At 45.1% G+C, this 19492-nt stretch overlaps 1 protein-coding gene and 1 long non-coding RNA gene across 6 annotated transcripts in view; one reads left to right on the forward strand and one right to left on the reverse strand.

The window, feature by feature from the left end:
* Nucleotides 1-397: 397 nt before the first annotated feature.
* LOC125429135 lies at nucleotides 398-18925 on the reverse strand. Of its 2 annotated transcripts, none has more exons than XR_007243956.1 (3): nucleotides 18816-18925; nucleotides 7980-8075; nucleotides 398-1351 (listed from the first exon to the last, which is right to left on the reverse strand). It is a non-coding gene; the product is annotated as an uncharacterized LOC125429135 (long non-coding RNA). The 2 variants fall into 2 exon arrangements; XR_007243955.1 differs by lacking the exon at nucleotides 398-1351 and adding an exon at nucleotides 7207-7352.
* NDEL1 (nudE neurodevelopment protein 1 like 1) overlaps nucleotides 18860-19492 on the forward strand; it is a 38986-nt gene continuing 38353 nt past the window's right edge. For all 4 annotated transcript variants that reach the window (XR_007243954.1, XM_048489946.1, XM_048489949.1 and 1 more), the window contains exon 1: nucleotides 18860-18996. The gene's annotated coding sequence lies outside the window, so the exon portion shown is untranslated. The remainder of the gene's footprint in view (nucleotides 18997-19492) is intronic.

Raw genomic sequence — 19492 nt, forward strand, 5'->3', positions numbered from 1 at the left:
CATTCACTGCAAGCAAAGGGCTTGTCAGATCCTATCATCAGACAAGTAACAGGACGGAGCCTGGCAAACAACACTCCTGCGTATATAGAGTGAGACCTGCTTTCACGCCCCTGAACCAGCCTTGTCGACTGGGAGAAATGCTGTGTACAGAAACGCCAGCAGGGATGACTTCCTGAGAGCAGCCTGCAGCTATGGATGTCTCAGCAGTATTGGGGGTGGGGGGAGAAACACACACTGGACTAGAGCAAGATATGGATTATATATCTCAAAAATGAACTTCTGTTGTTGAAAAAATATTTTACTTATTTTTCAAAAAACTGGATGTACAATCATTGGATTCAGTAACTGGACAATTATAATAATATATAATAATACATTTATTGAATATATTGATCCTCCGTCTTCAGTGTGTGACGTGCTGTCTTGTTCCTCTGTCATATACGTTACACACAATTTGGCTTTTTTGCACTGAATATGCTTTCCCTACTGCTCTGACACTATTCCTTTGATGTGTAGACTGATACTATCAGGGAAACTTCCTTCCTGTTTCTTCTCTCACCTCCATTCACAGGTGCTTCTCTTCTCCATCTTGCAACCATGAGGACAGGATGCAGGCCCTGTGTTTCTCTCCATTCTAGTTAGTTAGACTAGATTAGGAACTTATATTTACTCTATCCCATCCAGAAATGGAGTACCTACAATAAATTAAGTATATTTGTTTGCATAGATGAAATGGCTATGAGTAATTTTATTCTTGGAACACACAGAGAGATTGGATGGGCCTTGCTGTACACACTATAGTCCTTGTGCAATCTGCTAAATTACCAATTCACAGTCTACCAGGCTGAGGGGCCCAAATTCTGAATATACTATTAGAGATGGGACTGTCAGGTGAGAATTCTATGCATTTGTTTCTGTCCAAATTGCTCTTGAGCTTGCCAGAGATCACATACTAGAATTTGCATCCTCCTCATCAAAAATTTACACCCTGTGCAGTTGGAAAAAGAGAATGAACGTATTGGGAGGAATGAGACATGGTTCTTGTGTGTTAAATGCCATTACATTGCTTCCAATCTGTAGCAAGTTAGCAACCTCACGAATTGATGACCTCCAAAACATTCTATCATTAATAGCCTTTCTCAGACTTTGCAAAGCGTAGGGCATGTGCCTTCCTTAATTGAGTCAATTCATCTTATGTGATTGTTGGAAGACTGATATCAGTTGAGATGGCCCATTCACTGGTGAGGCCTAGATCTTCACCGGTGAGGCCTAGATCTTCACTAGGTCTGCATCTTCAGGCTTGGTGTCACCTGTGGTTTATCAATGACGGTAATCAGAAAAAGGACAGATTCTGAGGGACAGAAGAATGGGGGTGGGGTGGAGAACAGAAATAGTTAGATTTGCTATTCCTTCTTTTGTCACCAGAGGTCCTCCTAGCAAGACTTTTTTAAAGTGATGCTCCAGCAGCCCAGTGACTCCTGTGCTACACTTCAAAGGAAATAAGGGCAGAGAAAAGGAGTAAATTGTCTGTTTGATGTGGTAAGGAGACCTTCTCTCAGATTCCATTATCTAAGATTCCAGGACTGCTGCAGAGAGGAGGTTACAATTCCCAGTTCCCTCTACCTGGCCTTCTGTACCAAACCTTATTACTGCCAAAGACATAGAATGAACAGCTGGCTATTCAGCTGCCAGTGGCTCTGTGAAGTTCTGAAATTACAACAGGATGTGATGGGGTTAAGTATGAGGCCCATTTCCTGTGAGAACTCACTATCATATAAGTGTAATAACACAGGGGTAAATCATATGCAAACAGAGACTTGGCTCCTGCATCTTGCAGGGTTGAAAAGAAGAAGGAATTTTGGCAGCTGTAGTTTGTCTTGCCACAATGCTGTTAGGGGGACAAGAGCGGCATCTTTCAGAATTTCCTTAAAAGCGAAGGACACCAGTTCTCTCTTTTCCTGGTTCTACTGGGCTACATAAATAGTGTTACTGGGTAAGCTGATTTCCTATGGCAACAGTGCAGATATGAATTCTCATTCCCCCACAAGAAGACCCCCCAGCCCAGGTCAACAACATTCTGCATTTGGCAAGGTGTAACGAGGCCTAGTGTGATTCTATCCACTGCAAGGACTCAGTTATTCCTTAGCTAGTTCTACCGAATAGTAAATAGGGAAAGGACAGCAGGCTGTTCGTAGATTAAAGGTCTCATTACACATTGTGCAATCCGCATGTTTTCTGTCAGCTCATTTCTCTCTTTTTTTGTAGGACAGGTGGAGAAAAGAGAGAAGTCACATTATACTTCTACAGATAGCCTAACATGAGATGGAGTGACTCAATAAAGGAAGTCAAGGCTGTTTGTAACAGGACTTTGCAGAGGTTACTAATGCATTGGGTAGCCATAAGTCAAAAACAATTTGGTGGCAACCCCCGTCCCCCCCCAAAAAAAACCTAAGTTAAATTTTAAAATGCCATCCTTTTTACGAAAGGAGATGGGAATGTTTGAATCTAAAAAGTAACACCTGTGGCAGGCAAACAGGGTCAGGGTATTAAACTTCACAGCAAGAAGTCCCCTCAATGTCTCTAATTACCATCTACATCACTTGTAATTAGAGGGTAGTTAATATGGTGGCACCAACAACTGGCTAACATTCAGTTGCAGGCAAACCATGAGCTGCCTATGTTTGGTCACCCACTACTTAAATTCTTATAAAAATGTGGCCAGATGCAGCTTCAGGAACTGTCACAAAAGGTAAGGCAGAAAGGGGCTGTGTAAGCATAATGGGGAGCTAATCAGTGTATATTTTCCAGTCATCTTGTAAAGAAGGGCTTTATGATAGCAAAGCAGCCCTCAACCACAACAGTGAATTGAAATTCTGGGATTCTTGCACAAATGCTGAGGTCAGTTTCTGTGATAGCCACTCGAATGGCAGCAAATGTTGCTATAAAAGTTCCTGAAAGCAAGGCCATAACCATGAATTGGGAAGTTGTTCCAAATGGCTTCATAAGCAGTACAGAATAAGATCACAGTCTGGACGGCATTGATTTTTAAGGGAGCTGAGAACTCCTGGATCATCCCACAGTTAAGCTGCACGCTGCTTTAATCTCCTGCTGAGTGAAAGATGGGAGAATCTGCTAAACAGTCTTCTTCTGAAATAGCTAATGGATCTTCTGAAATAGTTTAATGTGAGCAAAATTCTAGAAAGCAGACCAAAGTTTGACCATTTTTCTGTGGGCCAGCATCAAGGATCAGCTCTGGTGAGCCACTGGCTGTGTGTATAAGGATTCAAAACATTCTGGAACATCAGCGGTGAGTGGCTGGGGAAATGTGCACCTATCTCACAAGGCATCTGCCTTTAACCACCCACAGAAACTTGCTGTCAGCTGGCATTTGGTGTTGGCAAGAAAAGGGAACCTCAGGCTGTCTCCAAGCAGTAACAGGCCTCAAAAGACTGTTGATGCAAACATCTGTTCCTGAAAGCTCAAGCTACTTTTTCCCCAGGGATGTTTTCACTGTTCCTTGTTTACGAAAGAACAGCTGCAAGGCAAGGAGCATGCTCATGCTTAACCTGGATCCCTGCAACACCCAGTGCAATGCTGGCATAGTCACACTGATGATGACTTCCTATTCAGTGTGCAATTCACTGCATTGTGTGTCCCCAAGGCCCCTCACAGTGAGAACTACAAAGGAGGAATTAATATCTTGCTGATGCCAGTAGCTGAAAGCTGCCTTCACAGCACACAGGCCAAGACTGCAGGTTAACAGCTTAATTATCCAGTTCCCAAAGGCTTAGGACAACTGTGTAATCAGCCGCTGGGGGTAGGGATTTACCCTGCCATCCTAAACACTCTTCTAAATCTATTGAAGTCAGTGGGCACAGTTGTGCTTAAAATGGCACTGGTGGCTTTGCAATTACATCGATCCGTCTCCGGGAGCTGAGCAGTTTTGGTTGTTATCATGAGGAAGATAACCCCCAATTTGTCACTTTTTGTGTCTCTTATGAAAGAATTTCTTGGTGCATCAATAAAAAGGGGGTGCAGGATCTGAAAAGAAAATCTCAAAAACAGGTGGAGATGGGTAAAGACTTTCCGATGCAGCCCGACAAACCAAATAGCTGAAGCTCCAGTTAGAAGGAAGGGTGAGACTGAATGAGAGCTGAAGATTCTCTTAGCAAGGCTCTGTAGCTAATCTGAGTGCCAGAGCAGATGTGGCTGAGTAATAGAGCAAAAGCTCGGCCTGCGCAAAGACCCAGGTTCAATCCTTGTATCTTCACTTTAAAGGATTTAAAATAAGAAGGATCATTCCCTGTTTTGTAAGTTGCTTCCAGATCAATGGAAGACTGGTTCCTCACATGCTCCCAAGGCCAATGTGTTTTATCTATTTATTTTATTAGATTTAATATGCCACCCCTCCCCTTTTGGCCTTGAGGCAGTTTACAATATTTCATGTAACAATGAAAACATTTTAAAACATACAACAGAATTTATATTTACAGTTATCTCTCAGCTGGCAGTTAGACCAAATGGACAATTTCACTTAGGGGTTAGAAGTGGATTTGACAGGAAAAGGAGTAGGGAGGCCAGAAGATACTGCAGCTGCCTGTAGAATTGCATAAGGTCCTGCCAGGCCCTGGTCTCATTACAGAGAGCATTCTACCAGGCTGGGCCCAGAGGCAAAAAAACCCTGGCCCTGGTTGAGGCTAGTCAGGGACCACTAGCCAGGGACCACCAGCAGATTACTATTTGCTGAATGAAGTGATATTTGGGGAACATACCTGGAGAGATGTTCTCATAGGTATGCAGATTCCAGACAGTTTAGGGCTTTGTATGTTAGTACAAGAACTTGAATCAGATCTGGTAATCCACCCAGAGGTAGTGCAGCTGGCGAAGCCCTGGTGGAATATGTGCCTGCCACAGGGTCCCCACTGCTGCATTCTGGACCAGCTGGAGTTTCCAGAGCAAGCCCCAGGTTAGCCCTGTGTAGAGTGAATTGCAGTAGTCTAGTCTGATCATTGTGTGGATCACTGTGGCTAGATCGGGTTGGAAAAGATAGGGTGCCAAATGCTTCACTGGGCACAGATGGAAAAATGCTATACACGCTGTGTGTGGAACCTGGGCCTTCATAGTTAAAGGGGTATCCAGGAGCCAGGGGCGCACCGCCCATGGGAATATGTGTGGTCACATGTCCCCAGGTGGAGGCCATTCAGTCATGCCCCCACGTCCTTCCTCTTCCTCCCCCCCCCCCACACTCCAAGCCACCAACCAGCCTCATGCAGAGCAAAGGGGCCCAGGAGGCCGCTGCCGCCGCACAGGTCCAGCCCTCACCCGCCGGCCGCCCGGCCACACTTCCTCCTGCTCCAGCAGCAGAGGTCAACTTCCCCACTGGAGCCACCCTGGATGGGAAGCCAACTTGGGGCAGAAGGAAGAAGCAGCATGGCTCAAGGTGGCCTTGGGAGGGGCAAAGGCTGGGCCTGCGAGGAGGGGCCCCGGCTGTCCTGGCCGTCACTGCGAGCTGCAAGCTCCAGATGACTTGTGGGGGGTGGCGGCGGCCTGCCAGGCCCAGCCCAGGTGCCACAGGGCAGCACCACCAGTTGTTCCTTATATGTTACATGGGGAAAATAGGCATTAATTCTGTTCTGCTGCCTTATTCCCAACCTCCACTGGCCTGTGCAGATCAAAGGAAAGGGTGAAATGTAAAGTAGGTCCAGCTGTCTGCTTTACCAACCAGACTTGGTAAACGTTCAAATAGCTGATGCTTTATCCCTTCAGCATGTCTAAGACCTGTGACAAGGAACAGCTAAGCTAGCACTTGCCTGACCTATCGTTGCTCAGGCAGTCTGGACAGAAATCCAACTCTAACCATCTGGTGGTGGATGCAACAGGCCGCTTGTGAGTGTGGAGGTTAGAGGGTGCAAGTCTAGCTAGAAATCAGATTTATCTTGCATCAAACTTCAAAAGAGAAGGGATTTTTGAACATACCCTCATCTATACCCCCCTCACCCAATAAAATATAGTGTTCTATCTGTAGGTTTACTATACTATCCAAGTCACTAAAAGCTAGATTATTATGCTATGGGTCACAGAGCTTGTCTTAGGTCAAACTGGGTAGTCTAATTATCTGGACTGCCTCAAAAGAAAAATTAGAGCCATCTGGCTTGCTGCTTTAAACTTCTTGCTATTCATAACATGAGACTACTGTTAAGATTTTTTTCTTTCATATAAAATCTGGTAATTTAGCAGAGTGTTCAAAGGCCATTGTGTGCAGCAAAGCCCATTTGTGTGCCAGGAACAAAATTACTCAGAGCCTTTTATCTATTGAAACTAATACACTTGATTTATTATAGCAACTCAAATTGGATAAGATAGAGCAAATAGTTTCCTAATACAGTCTAACTAACTACGATGGAAGGAGATACAAAACCTATATCCTGCCCTCATGGAAGCAAGATGAAGAGAGAAAGAGAGCCAAGGAGGTGGGAAAGCAGGCAGGAAGGAAGTGTTTGCCTGGGAGTAGCAATCGAAGGGATAGTGTCAGAGCAGGAGAGAAAGGATGCCTTCACCCCTTTATTTCTCTGATTCTCTAGTCAAGTCGCCCTCTAGAATTTGAGGTTAAGAAACAGTCTTCACCACTAACACCTACCCCTGGGGAACAGACGGTAGCAAAATTTGCTGTTTCTCCAATGCAGTAAATTGAAAATATGAACTGAAGGGGAGCAGCAGAAATTTGAACAGAAGGGGAGCAACATACACAAACACGCACCATTCAAATCCCCACTTTGCCATGAAATCTTGCTGGGTATCCTTGCGTAGTGGTTAAGAGCAGGTCTGGTGGCAACAGACTTTTCCTAGCAAATTCCTGAGGTGGTCTTTTTAGAGTTTTGAGGAGCAACAGTGGCATAGTGTTTAAGTGCAGGTGTCCTCTAATCTGGAGGAACCGGGTTTGATTCCCCGCTCTGCCGCCTGAGCTGTGGAGGCTTATCTGGGGAATTCAGGTTAGCCTGCGCACTCCCACACATGCCAGCTGGGTGACCTTGGGCTAGTCACAGTTCTTCTGAGCTCTCTCAGCCCCACCTACCTCACAGGGTATTTGTTGTGAGAGGGGAAGGGTAAGGAGTTTGTAAGCCCCTTTGAGTCTCCTTACAGGAGAGAAAGGGGGGATATAAATCCAAACTCTTCTCTTCTTCTTCTTCTTCTGAAGGTGGCCTCTCAGTTCTTAGGTCCGGGACAGCTATATAAGAGGTACTCCCTAGGTACACTTACGACTCAGCAGTATCTTCTGACTAAGCATTACTTAAGTAAGGGGAAACATTAGCTGGAGGAGATGACAGTGGCAGGGATGTCTCCTTGTGGTGAGACTGTGAAAGAGAAGAGGAAAAGGAAGAGAATATAGTACTGAACTGTTTTGACATGACTTATGTACTTCACTTATACCCTGCCATTCTCCCCAGTGGGGGCTCAAAGGAGGTTAACTTGCTTCCCTGATCTGGAATAATGAATCAGCAGCACTTGACAAAAGATGCTGATGGGGTTAACAAGGAGGCAGAAGGAACTGGCAGTTGGAATTTCAGGGTTGTCACCCCCCCCCCTCCTACTCCCAGTGCCTTTCTGCATCTATGCATACATGTTATTTTCTCCAGTATGTCCAATAAACCTAATTTATTTCCCAAAGATTTAGAAGGTGTTATCCCTAATTATATATCCAGTGCAGGCAATTTGTGCTTAAGTCAGTATCCAATTTATCCCTGACAGGAATTTTCCTGGCAGCTTCAGCTCTTTAAAGCACAGGAGTAAATCGGATTATTTTTACTGGCACGGAGGACTTGTCTGAGCAAGATGCACCCCTCGGAGGCCTTTCATGCTTGCCTCAGCTCTTTTCGGATTCATTGGGACAAGTCTGTTGCCTCTCCTTCTTTTCTCCTCTTGCCTATACTGGCTCTTGTTTCATAGCTGCCTCCACTCCTGTGAGGTTGTTTTTTCCCTACCTTAGCAAATAAATGTCCAAAGCCTGACAGACCACCCAGTGGCTTTGTGGGGATGGGGCACCGTTCAGATCCTTACTCCATGCAGATGTATTTCAACTAGAAAAGACAAAACAGAAGGAGAAAGTGGGTAGATTCACAACTGTGGCCCAACTCTTCAATACATTCCTCTTCTGGGAGCAGCAGTGGCATAGTGGTTAAGAGCAGGTGCACTCTAATCTGGAAAACCGGGTTTGATTCCCCACTCTGCCACTTGAGCTGTGGAGGGTTATCTGGGGAATTCAGATTAGCCTGTGCATTCCCACACACGCCAGCTGGGTGACCTTGGGCTAGTCACAGTTCTTCTGAGCTCTCTCAGCCCCACCTACCTCACAGGGTGTTTGTTGAGGGTGGGGGGAAGGAAAAGGAGATTGTCAGCCCCTTTGAGTCTGCTTACAGGACAGAAAGGGGGGGGATATAAATCCAAATTCTTCTTATTCTTCTTCTGCTGCTTACTAAGGTGAGTGACATGTTATGAACACACATCTACACCACAAACCTAAAGAAATTTCTATCAAGTGTTTCCCTCCCAAGAAACTACAGGATTTATCATATGCAGTAGAGTCCTAATCAGAGTTATGTCCTTCTAAGTCCTCTGAAATCAGTAGGCTTAGAAATGTCTAATTCTGCTTAGAATGGCACTGTTAACAGTGTAAGTCTGTTCTGTAACAAAGTCTGCCCTGCCCTGGGGAATAAGCCATAGTGGTTAAGGATTCACCTTGGACAGCAGTAAGTAAAGGTATTTGTCATGAGCCAGTCCCTGGATACTAAGGACTCAAGTACAGCCTGAAGACACTGAAGAGGAAATGCAGACAGCAGAGCCAGCTCCAAGCCCTTCCCTACCAAGTCAAGGCAGAGCCTGATGCTGTGCAGCTGAGAGCCATCAGGAATCTCAGAAGAGCCAAGTAACAAGCCAACTGCACAAAGGAGGCAAAGGCAGAGGCTACAGTTACAGAGTAAAAGGAGAAGTGCCCACATTGCTGCTAGATATGGCAGAAGGCTCTATGGAAGCATCTGCATTTGATGAGGGCTGAATCCTTGCAGGATCCTAGCCTCATTAGCCAAAATCTCCTATAAAAACCCTGTCGGGCTTGGCTTTGCCTGGTAAATGCCACCTGCCTAGCCTCCAGCCTGTGCTTTGATGCTGAACTGTCTTGACCACACCTTTGTTTACTGCCTACCCTGTCTCTGGACTGCCTCAACGACGCTTTTGCTTGCTGCCAGCCCTGATGCTGGACTGTTTTAGACTACGCCTTTGCCTGCTGCCTACCTTAACTCTGGAGTGTTTTGACTACACCTCGCTTGCTGCCCACCTGGACTCTGGTCTGTCTGGCCACACCCTAACTAGCACCTGCCAGCAGCACAGTATTGCTCAACCTAACCTCCTCCTATACTAGATTTTGCACTGAAGCACATCGTACATGAGTGGAGATAATATCCCTAAAGAGAAAAAGCAGCACATGTTGCTAAGGAATGTGCCATGGGCCCACAGAGGAAGTAGTTATTCAGAACACTCAACAGAGAACCCCATAGCATTTCAGAAGATATGGACAGCACAAAGGCCTCTCTTGAAATGTCTTTTAAACTTTCCCCTGGAGAGAAATAGTGTTGATTCCTAGTGTGTTCCTAGTGTTGATCACTTCACACCATACCCACTGCTGTGACACCAAACTGATATTTGCCACCCAGCCTCTTGGGCTAATACCTTGGGGCCTGCTCTGGAACCATACCAGTGATTGCTGTTTCTGACATGATTTGCATGTGGATTTATTTTATTTTAATTCAATTTACACTTGCAGATTCATAGTAACAGAGTCTTCACTTTATTGGCCTGACTGAGAATGGTCAGGCTAGGCTGAATTTCTGGTTTCATCCCTCCAAAGAGTAATTGCTCTTTTTTTTTTTTTAGAAAAGAAAAAAAATGTCACCCAGCAACAGGGAGGCTCATCTTTCTGGCAAAATCCCACAATCATCCCTCTGAGTTAATTTGCATCTGAAAAGTGACCTTCCTTCCATTGCTTGAAAGGCTTTGAGTATGTCACAGAGAGGTCCCTGGGAACCCAAGCAATGAACCTGCGCATTCCTTTGGTCTTAGGAGCCAGAACCACTCTTATCATATGATGGAACAGGGATCACACTGGCAGATATAATGAACTTTCATGGGCATTTCCTTTATGCCAATGCCCCACAGAGGTGCACAATGGCTTCCTCTCCCACACAATTGCACATGCATACACCTCCAACTGGCATGAGCCTGTGGCAGTGGGAAGGCTGCAGCTTTCCAAGTTTTTCCTGGAAATCATGAACTGGAAATATATGATAATGAACCTAATAGCGAACCTAATGGTGGCTTCTTATGCTACGCTATGCATTCATGTACAGAGATCCCAGTAAAACACACAAATGGACGATGGTTTAAAACTGATGCACATATACACATATTTTTGTAAAAATGCATAAAATACACACATGTAGTTAAAATAACTACATAAAACACAAGTGAGACTTACCAGGATCTTGCTTGCATTTATTTTAAAGCCAACTCTGAGAGAAATACACCTTGCACATTTCATGATTGTCTTATTTTTAGCCTACCATATTTCCCAAATATGATGAAATAAATTAGCACCGCATAAAGTAGAGCTACAATGAATATGAGAAATCTGAATTTTTCAAAGAGGATATTTATGCAAGTAGTTACAGCACATTTCAAAACCTGAAAACCAAGTGAAAAATCAGAATAATAATGATACCTGAGTTTTGCTTCTTCAAATAGGTTTCAATCTGTGAACATACTAATTCTGAATTGGGGACTTGGGTTTTGATTCTAAAAGTTTTCCTTTGAAAAGTAGTGACATGAGTACTCATATATTTTAGAAAATGATGTCATAGTTTTTAAAAAGTGCATTGCCACAAACAGTGTCTGCCATCCTAATTGTCTTATGTCTGTAGTGGCAAAATTATACATTAATTACAGACTTCAAAACTTAACAAAACTTATTTAATCAATGAGGTTTTGTTTATCATTCCATCCTGCTTTAGATTTGATGTTTTATTCTACTTTGCTGTGGTTGCTTGGGAGTGTAATGTCTCATTTGATGGAATCTTGTTTTACATCTGTTAGTGGTCAGACTACCCTCATGATCCTAGGAGGCAATGAGAATGGTAACACCCCTCTGTGTGTGTGGGTAGCAAAGATTTGGTTTGACATGGCTCCAGAAGATAAAATGTTGTCCAGGCAGAAGACAACTAACTTTTAAGGAGGCCTGACTTAAACACTAACCTCATAATTCCTCCCTACACCCTTAATGGGATTCAAGCTACAGAACAATGGGTCTCCTGCCAGACTCTACTAATCTCATCAGGGCGGATGTCATCTTTCCCCTCTGAAAGTAACCCTTGACTAGAGCTATTACTACCATACCCTTACAGCACCCAATCCCCAATACAGAAGATCATCAATATTTGCCTCACTTTAAAAACATTTCTTAAGGCTTTGAATTCACACCCAGCTTCTTAATGTGTCTTTTTGTTAAGATCAGAGACCACAGTTCAGAACTCTCTGGGAACAAGCAGCACACTCTGATAACCTTCTCATTGCAGTAATGTGGTGTCAAGGGAAGACGAATGGCAGAAGGCACCCCCCCCTCCGGTGAGTGCCGTTAGCCCACCAATAGTTTTCTAGAACCCGCTGTATTTGTTCATACAACAGGCTTTACTGCTAGTTCTTGAATAATTGAAGATAAATCCAGCATTTCCTCTAGAGGTCTGGCAGAGTTACTGAACTCCACGATTTTGTTGAATCACTAATGAATCAATCAAAGAAGAAACTAGGTTTTCAATGTCTTCTTGCTTTATTTGAATGAATGTTACCTTAAAACACCTGCATTTTTATGAATGTGAACAACTATGCATGTGCAATATTCCACATCGTGTTCTATGGCACAGCCATAGTGCCTGAAATTAACACATACAACAAGTAGATAATAATGATTATTTGAATCTATATAACCTAAAAATCAAATGTTGCCATAAACAGGCACTCGGAGTCACACAAACATTCCAACTTTAAAATGCCAACATGTTTAGAATTTCAGGATCCAGTATATTGTAGCGAATCTCTATGATTCAGTTTCAAAAACAACTTCAGTATTAGATAAACTTTCCATACTCATCCATAGCCACTATACAGTAGCAAAACAAGTAATGTCCAGTACTAGTACAGGTACAGTTGAAAAAAATGTGTCCATTGAAGTGTTAGCTCTGAAAGACATCTGGTTGCCCCTTCCCAAACTTTTCCCTCTACAATGCCCACCCCAAGCATGTGTGCCAATGAGACACGGTGGGGGGAGAGTCCTGTGAGACTCCTGACCCCAAGTTTCATGAGACACTCCTTCGTTTCTGCTCTCAGGCCCCTCTGTATTCCCATCAACCCCACCCCATGAGATAGATCTTACTTCAATAGAATCCATTATGTCCCTTTTCTTTGGTCTGCTTTTCAGTGAATGACTTGGTTCTGCCTGGGAAGCACAGCCCCATTGCGGCTGAAAGGGAGCACTGGCTGCTTGGTGCAGGAAAGAATTAATGCTAAGTGACTGTGCCTTTGTGAGCCCAAGGATTCACAGCCTGTTGAGAATGCATGGGAACGGCTGCAGATTACAACAGGGCACAAGCAAAAGAAAATAAAACAGCTCAAAACAAACATCGACTTTAAATCAGTGTTAACCAGACAGGCAGCCTCTAGAAGGCAAGTTTGGAAACAGGGGCCCCAACACTGTCTCTTTGTGAATTCTGTGAAAGCCCCGTCAGCACTGGACAAAGACACGTTTGCAAGGGATGTCGCCATGTGTCAGGTGCAGCAGCTAAGAAGGGGGAAGTGGACAGAATACAGTTTCTGTGGAGAGGTGTGTCGTTTTGGTCTATTCATTCCTCAGGGACTTTGGCCTAGAATCCGTTCTACAGCTATATGCCTCTTGTACAATATTATATTTAAACAGGGTCAAATTACATGTGATGATTCCATGTAATTGGGCCCTAAAATCCATTGTTGGGTGTGTGTGATTTGGATTGGGACCATGGAACCGGGAAAGAGGACATTTCAGGGCTTAAAGACACACCATGCTGATAATAGAATCCCCAACATTTTCTATGAGAAATCAGGCATACAGGGATCATGAATCAGATCAGGACAGTGGTGCAAGGGAGAGAGGCTTACACTTTTCTACGTGTACCTCACGTCATCTAAAATAATAGCCCAAGGAAGTTATTTGACCCAATGGAATAAACACAGGGGACACCTATAAATATCTGTATGTTTACCCAGTGAGACAAATAGTAGCCCCACAGGGACTTTTAGCTCAGGAAACAATATAGAAAAGGCATACCCTCCCCACCCTGATGCCCTACTCCTAGTCTGAATTTGGGTCCTGTGTGCCTGATTTTTCAAGAAAGAAAATACCGGGAGTCTAGTGGATTCTTCTTGCACTATTTCCCTCCATTCTAAATCTCATCCCAGCTATCTTAAACTCCAGTAGTTGTAAAAAGATGGGTGGGGGGGAGGGTTGTTAAGGAAACCAGAGCAATAAGCACAAAGATAGCCAAGGGAATATGCGGATGGTATTTATAGTGGGAGCAGAGAAAGCAGGGCAGAAAGGAGGAAAAGGAACACAGATCTGGGGATGAGGAGACCTTTAAACTAAGATGCTAGTTGTGTTTTCCCCTGTTCTTAAAATGGATCCTACATATTAGGTGGCTACACATTGGCGATTGGAAGATGCTAAATGTTAATAAAGCTATAAGCACACACTTTTTCTTCACAGAAGTATGTAGCAAAAAGGTAAGCCATTATCTTTGTAATCCCCCTAGCTCTCACCCCCATCTCTCCTTAAAAAGTGAATATTGCTCAGATATCCTAACTCACTGCTACAGGAAACATTTGCTAATTACCTAGTCCTTGTCCCTAAAATATTGGTTTCTTTTTTTTACTTCTGTCAGGTGTTGCCGCTTCTAAGCAAGTGAATACATGTACTCCCTTCAATTGCTAGTGTAGCAAAATTGCTAGTTTCTATGGAGCACAGCCTCAGATGACTTAACAACCAGTCTTGACACACTCAGTGTGAACGAAGCCTCCTCAAGTGTCATTGTGACATAGTTTAAGGCAAGAGGCAAAGATTTTTTAAAAAGCGAAGGGAAGACAAAGAAATAAATGCTGCAGCTGTTAAACATGGCCCATTTATTGGCAAAAAAAGAGAAGAAAGGATGGATCTTGTCAATGATAGGAAAGGAGAAGCAGTGGGACTTTTGAGGCACCTCACATCTAGAGTTCTGAAAATAGAAAGTGTGGAAAAGAAAGCAGTGGTGCATGGCTGAGCGCATCCCCTCAGCCTGTTCATTATTTGCTGTGCCTGTTTCTGACATGCACAGAAATTCCTCTCAGGAAGATCTCCAAAAAAAAAAAAAAAAAGGAAATTCAGAAACAAAGAAGATGGTCTATGAGGCAGCTGTGAATTGTTTGCTCCCTTCCCGGGGAATACACTTTAACAAATACATCTTCTTTCTCTGGTGTTCTGACTTCCTCTTCTACATTTCCTGTGGATGAGCTTGATTCTCTCAAAAGGTTCAGTGAAAACCACATCAGTTTCCGCTGTGCTTGCAGCAGTGTCTTTCACATAATACCTTCGTTCTAAGGTTTGGAAACCAAAAGAATCACATTTTGATTTTTAAAACTTGGTGGAGCCCCCCTAAGCCCTACCCTAGTTTCTTGCCACCACATGACACAGCCCAGACAGCTGAGGTGACCATCTTCAGTGGATGTCTCCATTTTCTTATATCCTCAAAACAATGAGACACTCTTATGTTTTTAAAAGCAAAGTTAAGAGCAAATATTTTAAATCTCTGACTGCAGCATATAAGGTTTGCCGATGCTTTAGGGGCAGAACTCAAATGGCCATGCCCCAAATCCTCATCAATCTGACCTCTTCATTGAAAGAGACTTTGATCAGAGTCAGCCAGAGACTGTCTGATTAGTTAATAATTTCTAGACTGAGGCTGGGAGAACAAGCACGGGAAGGGGCCTAGAAAAACCTGCAGAGCAGCTCACAGCAAAAGAAAAAGACCGGCGTCATACAAAACCTGAATTTCCGGTATTTAATTGAAAATCACAACTGGCTTCTATTGTCCTGGAATGCAGAACGGCGTATCTTTATACCAAAATCCTTTGCTTTGGGAAATAAAGGGAAAAGTATTTAAACTTTATACCAGAAATAACTGTGCATTAAGACTGTGACTCCAACTCATCAGAGTTCCTAGGGTTGACCTACTGTTGCCCAATGACCAACCAGTAGGAACATATGTTACTTCCATCAATGTAAGTCAGTGGTGGTGAACCTATGGCCATGCTGGCAGGGGCTGATGGGAATTGTAGTCCATGAACATCTGGAGGGCCATAGGTTCGCCACCACAGATGTAAGTATTGCTGACTCACACAGGGAGCAGCTTTCAAGAGACTCAGGTCTTTTACATAACCTACTACTTGATCCTTTTAGCTGGAGATACTGCAGGTTGAACCTGGGATGAAGCAGATGCTCTACCACTGAACCACAGCCCCTCCCTTATTTTCTGGCTGGTGCTGTGACTTGGAAGCTAGGTGAACATAAGCAGCATCCTACCTTTCAAATGAAGGAGAAAGCTGATTCCATCACTATTCCCTGAGTTGGAGAGTTCCTGCCGTTGTAAAATGGAGAGGGCTCCATATTCATGTTAGAGAGATGGGACTGAAAGGACTCATCCTCACACTTGCAGACCTCCTGAAGGCCAAAAGGTGAGAAACCCTGATGTGCTACTTTCCTCTGAAGATACAATTACCAGAAGGGGGCCAGAGCCCCAATGGCTGTAAGATCTTTAGTACTGATTGCTGCCTATGAGGACACAATGGCATAGCTATGGAAAATGGACCCCGGGGCACTTTGAATTTTCTGCCTCCCCATGGGCTCCCCGCCCCCTGCCTGCCCTGCTTACCTTAGCCGGTGGCTGGGCCTGATGAGGGGAAGGAAGGAGGAGGGGCGTGGCTGGGTCTGGGTGCAACGTCTGCCAGCCTAGTGGGCCGTGGGTGTACTCTCCAGAGATACGGAGAGCACATCCACGGCCCATCAGGCTGGCTGACAGGCGCAGGCCTCTTACCAGTCCACACACGCATGTCGCGCCCAGACCCAGCCACACCCCTCCTCCCCCATGTGATACAACAGGGGATGCCTGGGGCAAATGTCCCCACATGTCCCCGTTGCAGCTACGCCTATGCACAATACCTTTGAAAAATCAGTTAGAAACAGTGGAACTAATAAACATTCTAATAAGCATGTTTAGGTTTGTAGCTATTGAACTAAGTGGGGCTTATTGTCAAGTGATCCATGCCACGGTCACCTCTAGGTTAGACTACTGTAACTCGCTCTACACAGGCTTACCTTTAGCCATGATCCGGAAATTGAAGATTGTGCAAAATGCGGCAGCCAGGTTGCTGGCGGGAACATCTATTAGGGACCGGATTACTCCGGTCCTGTACCAACTACACTGGCTGCCGATCGAGTACCGGGTCATGTTTAAGGTTCTGGTTTTGACCTTTAAAGCTATTCGTGGCCTTGGACCAGCATACCTATGGGACCGTCTCTCCCTATATAAGCCCTGCTAGAGCCCCTCTGCTCCTCGAGCCGTGGCTGGGACCTTCTTGTGATCCCTGGCCCCAAAGTGATCGGCTGGCCTCCCACAAGGGCCAGGGCACACTACGGCCCTGGCCCCACCACCTGGTGGAACAGGCTCCCCAAGTGAGATCAGGGCCCTGCGGGACATACAGAGTTTCCGCAGGGCCTGTAAAATGGACCTGTTCCGCCAGGCATTTGGCCAGCCGGGATAACATCTCACTTCTGTGGAAAAAACTGGCCTCCTGTGGGGGGTAGGAATGGGGAAGGGGAAACAATTTTAATCGCCATCTCAACTTTGAATTTTATAATTTGTATATGGTTTTAACTGGGATTGGGGGTGAAATGGATTTTAATTGTTTATATGAATGATGGACACCGCCCTGAGCCCTTCGGGAAAGGGCAGTATAGAAATTTAATAAAATAATAAATAAATAAATAAATAAATAAATACATACACATTTAGATTGGGTTATAAAAACAGGTCTTTCCTCACAAATTCAAAGTATATTACAAAAAAAGCAACCTGTTTATTGTGAATATTTCTAAAAGGCATGAAAAATTAAATCTCTATGCATAATTAAGTCAAGAGCTGGATAGCAACAACACACTCCCAGCCAATTGAAAAGCAGAGAAGGCTTGGGCAGTTCCAATGCATAGCAGCCTTGGGACTTGGTGGATAAGCTGATGGGCAGTGGCCCCTCCTCCTTCTCCCTCCTGACAGAATCACCAGGATCCTGAAGAACCACTGTGGCAGTCAGGCAAAATGAGGAGACAATGCTGAACTAGGCAACCCCCTCCCATCTCCCTCGCTCACCCAATGACCAGGAAGCCTCTTACCTGCTGCAGGTGCCTGGACAGCAGGCAATGGCTGGCACACTGGCCAGGCTGGAAGGAAGCAGGCCGCAGGGGTGGACCAGGAAAGAAGGCCACAGGTCAGAGAAGTGTGTTGGGCTGGGAAGAGCTGAGTGGCAGCCTGATGTGTGATGGTGGTGGTTGGGGGACCACAGGAAGGAGGAGAAGGAGGCAGTTCCAGCCCCCATGGCACTGGACAGCCTCAGTGTTGGGATGTGGAAAGGGTGCGGAAACAATGGAAGGTGAAGGAGGGGCTGGAATCCTGTGGGATGGGAGAAGAACAGCCTGGGGGGAGCAAAAGGAGCCCCTTATGGTTTCTGGTGAGGCTGGGCTAAGGGCGAAAAAAGGTGGGAAGGGCTACCCTCCTCAGCGGGCACGCTTAATCCACCAAGTTTTCTAGCACCAGTTGTATTTCTTTGTTCAACATGTTTTACTGCTAGTAGTTAATAAAGTTGATGTAGTAATAATTGTTTGATAGTTGGGCTTGCTGCATATTCTTCATTTTAATAAATGGTTCCTTATTTATTTCAGAAAAAGATATGCAGCATAACTACAAAAAGCAACTTTAATAGATCATGAGTTTATTTTAGTAAAGAACAGCTAATGTTCTGATGCCTGTAAAAACTTAAAAAAATTATTTCACAATTCGTTCCTTATTTCAGGTGTAGAAGTTAAAGAATGCTGTTAAAAAGTGTGGATACCTAGATTCTTGACCTAACGCCCTAACCTATCTCACACCATTGTTGTGACAAAAACGGCCCTGAAGCAGAGTGAATGCACAACTATCCCGTATTACAACCTCACTTGTACTGAAAGTCCAAATTTGAAATCAGAATTGTCTTCAATAATCGGGTGAAGTTAATTTCCAATGAAAGCTCAAGCTTTGCAGATAAAAAAAATACTTAAAGTCCATATTGATTTTCTTCCTATTATATCTAACTGCGAACTCTTAACGAAGGTTATTGTGAACCATTCCGCACAGCATATTTATAGCGAGTTGCAATTGTTATAAATGAATTCTTTCCCTCTTTTTATAATGATTGCCACACCACATAAATATGCCGTGCGGAATGACTCAGAGTCTCTCAAAAGGAGAAACACTGGAGACTGCCAACTAACCGCCGGTTTCCCCGCAGCGCCTCGGAAGACGTGGGCGTGGCCTATTCTACATACCTCGCCCAGAAATCATCTTGCCGACAACACATCTAGCCCCGCCTTTACAAGAGGTTGTACTCATTCCCCTCGTGGGCCTCACCCCTTCTATGACGTTTCCTGGCCGTTGGTTCCCGGATGAGGCAGGGTTCGGAGACGAGTCAGCGGCTGAGGGGATGAGAAGGCATTGGTGGCAGTAGGAGCAGAAGTTGCGGCGGCGGCGGCGGCGGCCACAAAGAGCTGTAAGGGAGCGAGAGCCGGTACAACCAGTGTGGGCCCAGCGGGTAAGCGCGCTCGGATATTTGGGAGCCTAAATTGAAACTGAGATGTTGTTGGAACCGACCGTATCCCCACCCCCCCCTTCCCGGTGCGAGCTCTGCCGCTTCACTTGTGCTGATTGGTTGCGGACTGACAACGGGGCATGTCCCGCCCATGCCGGCCCCCTATTTGCAGGAAGCGTTGCAATTCTCGTCTGTGACTGGTTCAAGTGGTGTCACTCACTGACCAGGCAAGGACCGGCCAGGGCGGGGCGGGTTGCCCCTGTCCTTCTCTGAGGGAACCAGTGAGTGAGGGGCGTTCGTTACCCTTCTGTTCCGGCGGCTGGAGCGGGAGAAGGCCGGTCTCCGTGACTTGTTCCCGGGAGAGCTTCAGCGCCGCCGGCGGACTCTTTTCTTCCGTCGCTAGCTGTGTTTTTATAGCCTTAGTGCCTAGTCCGCTGTCCCCCGGCCTTGCCCTGGGCCTATCTGCCACTCCTTCCAGTCCGCCCGCCCGTCCGGCCCC

The sequence above is a fragment of the Sphaerodactylus townsendi genome, linkage group LG03 (assembly GCF_021028975.2).
Source record: "Sphaerodactylus townsendi isolate TG3544 linkage group LG03, MPM_Stown_v2.3, whole genome shotgun sequence".
In the NCBI taxonomy this organism is placed as follows: Eukaryota; Metazoa; Chordata; class Lepidosauria; order Squamata; family Sphaerodactylidae; genus Sphaerodactylus; species Sphaerodactylus townsendi.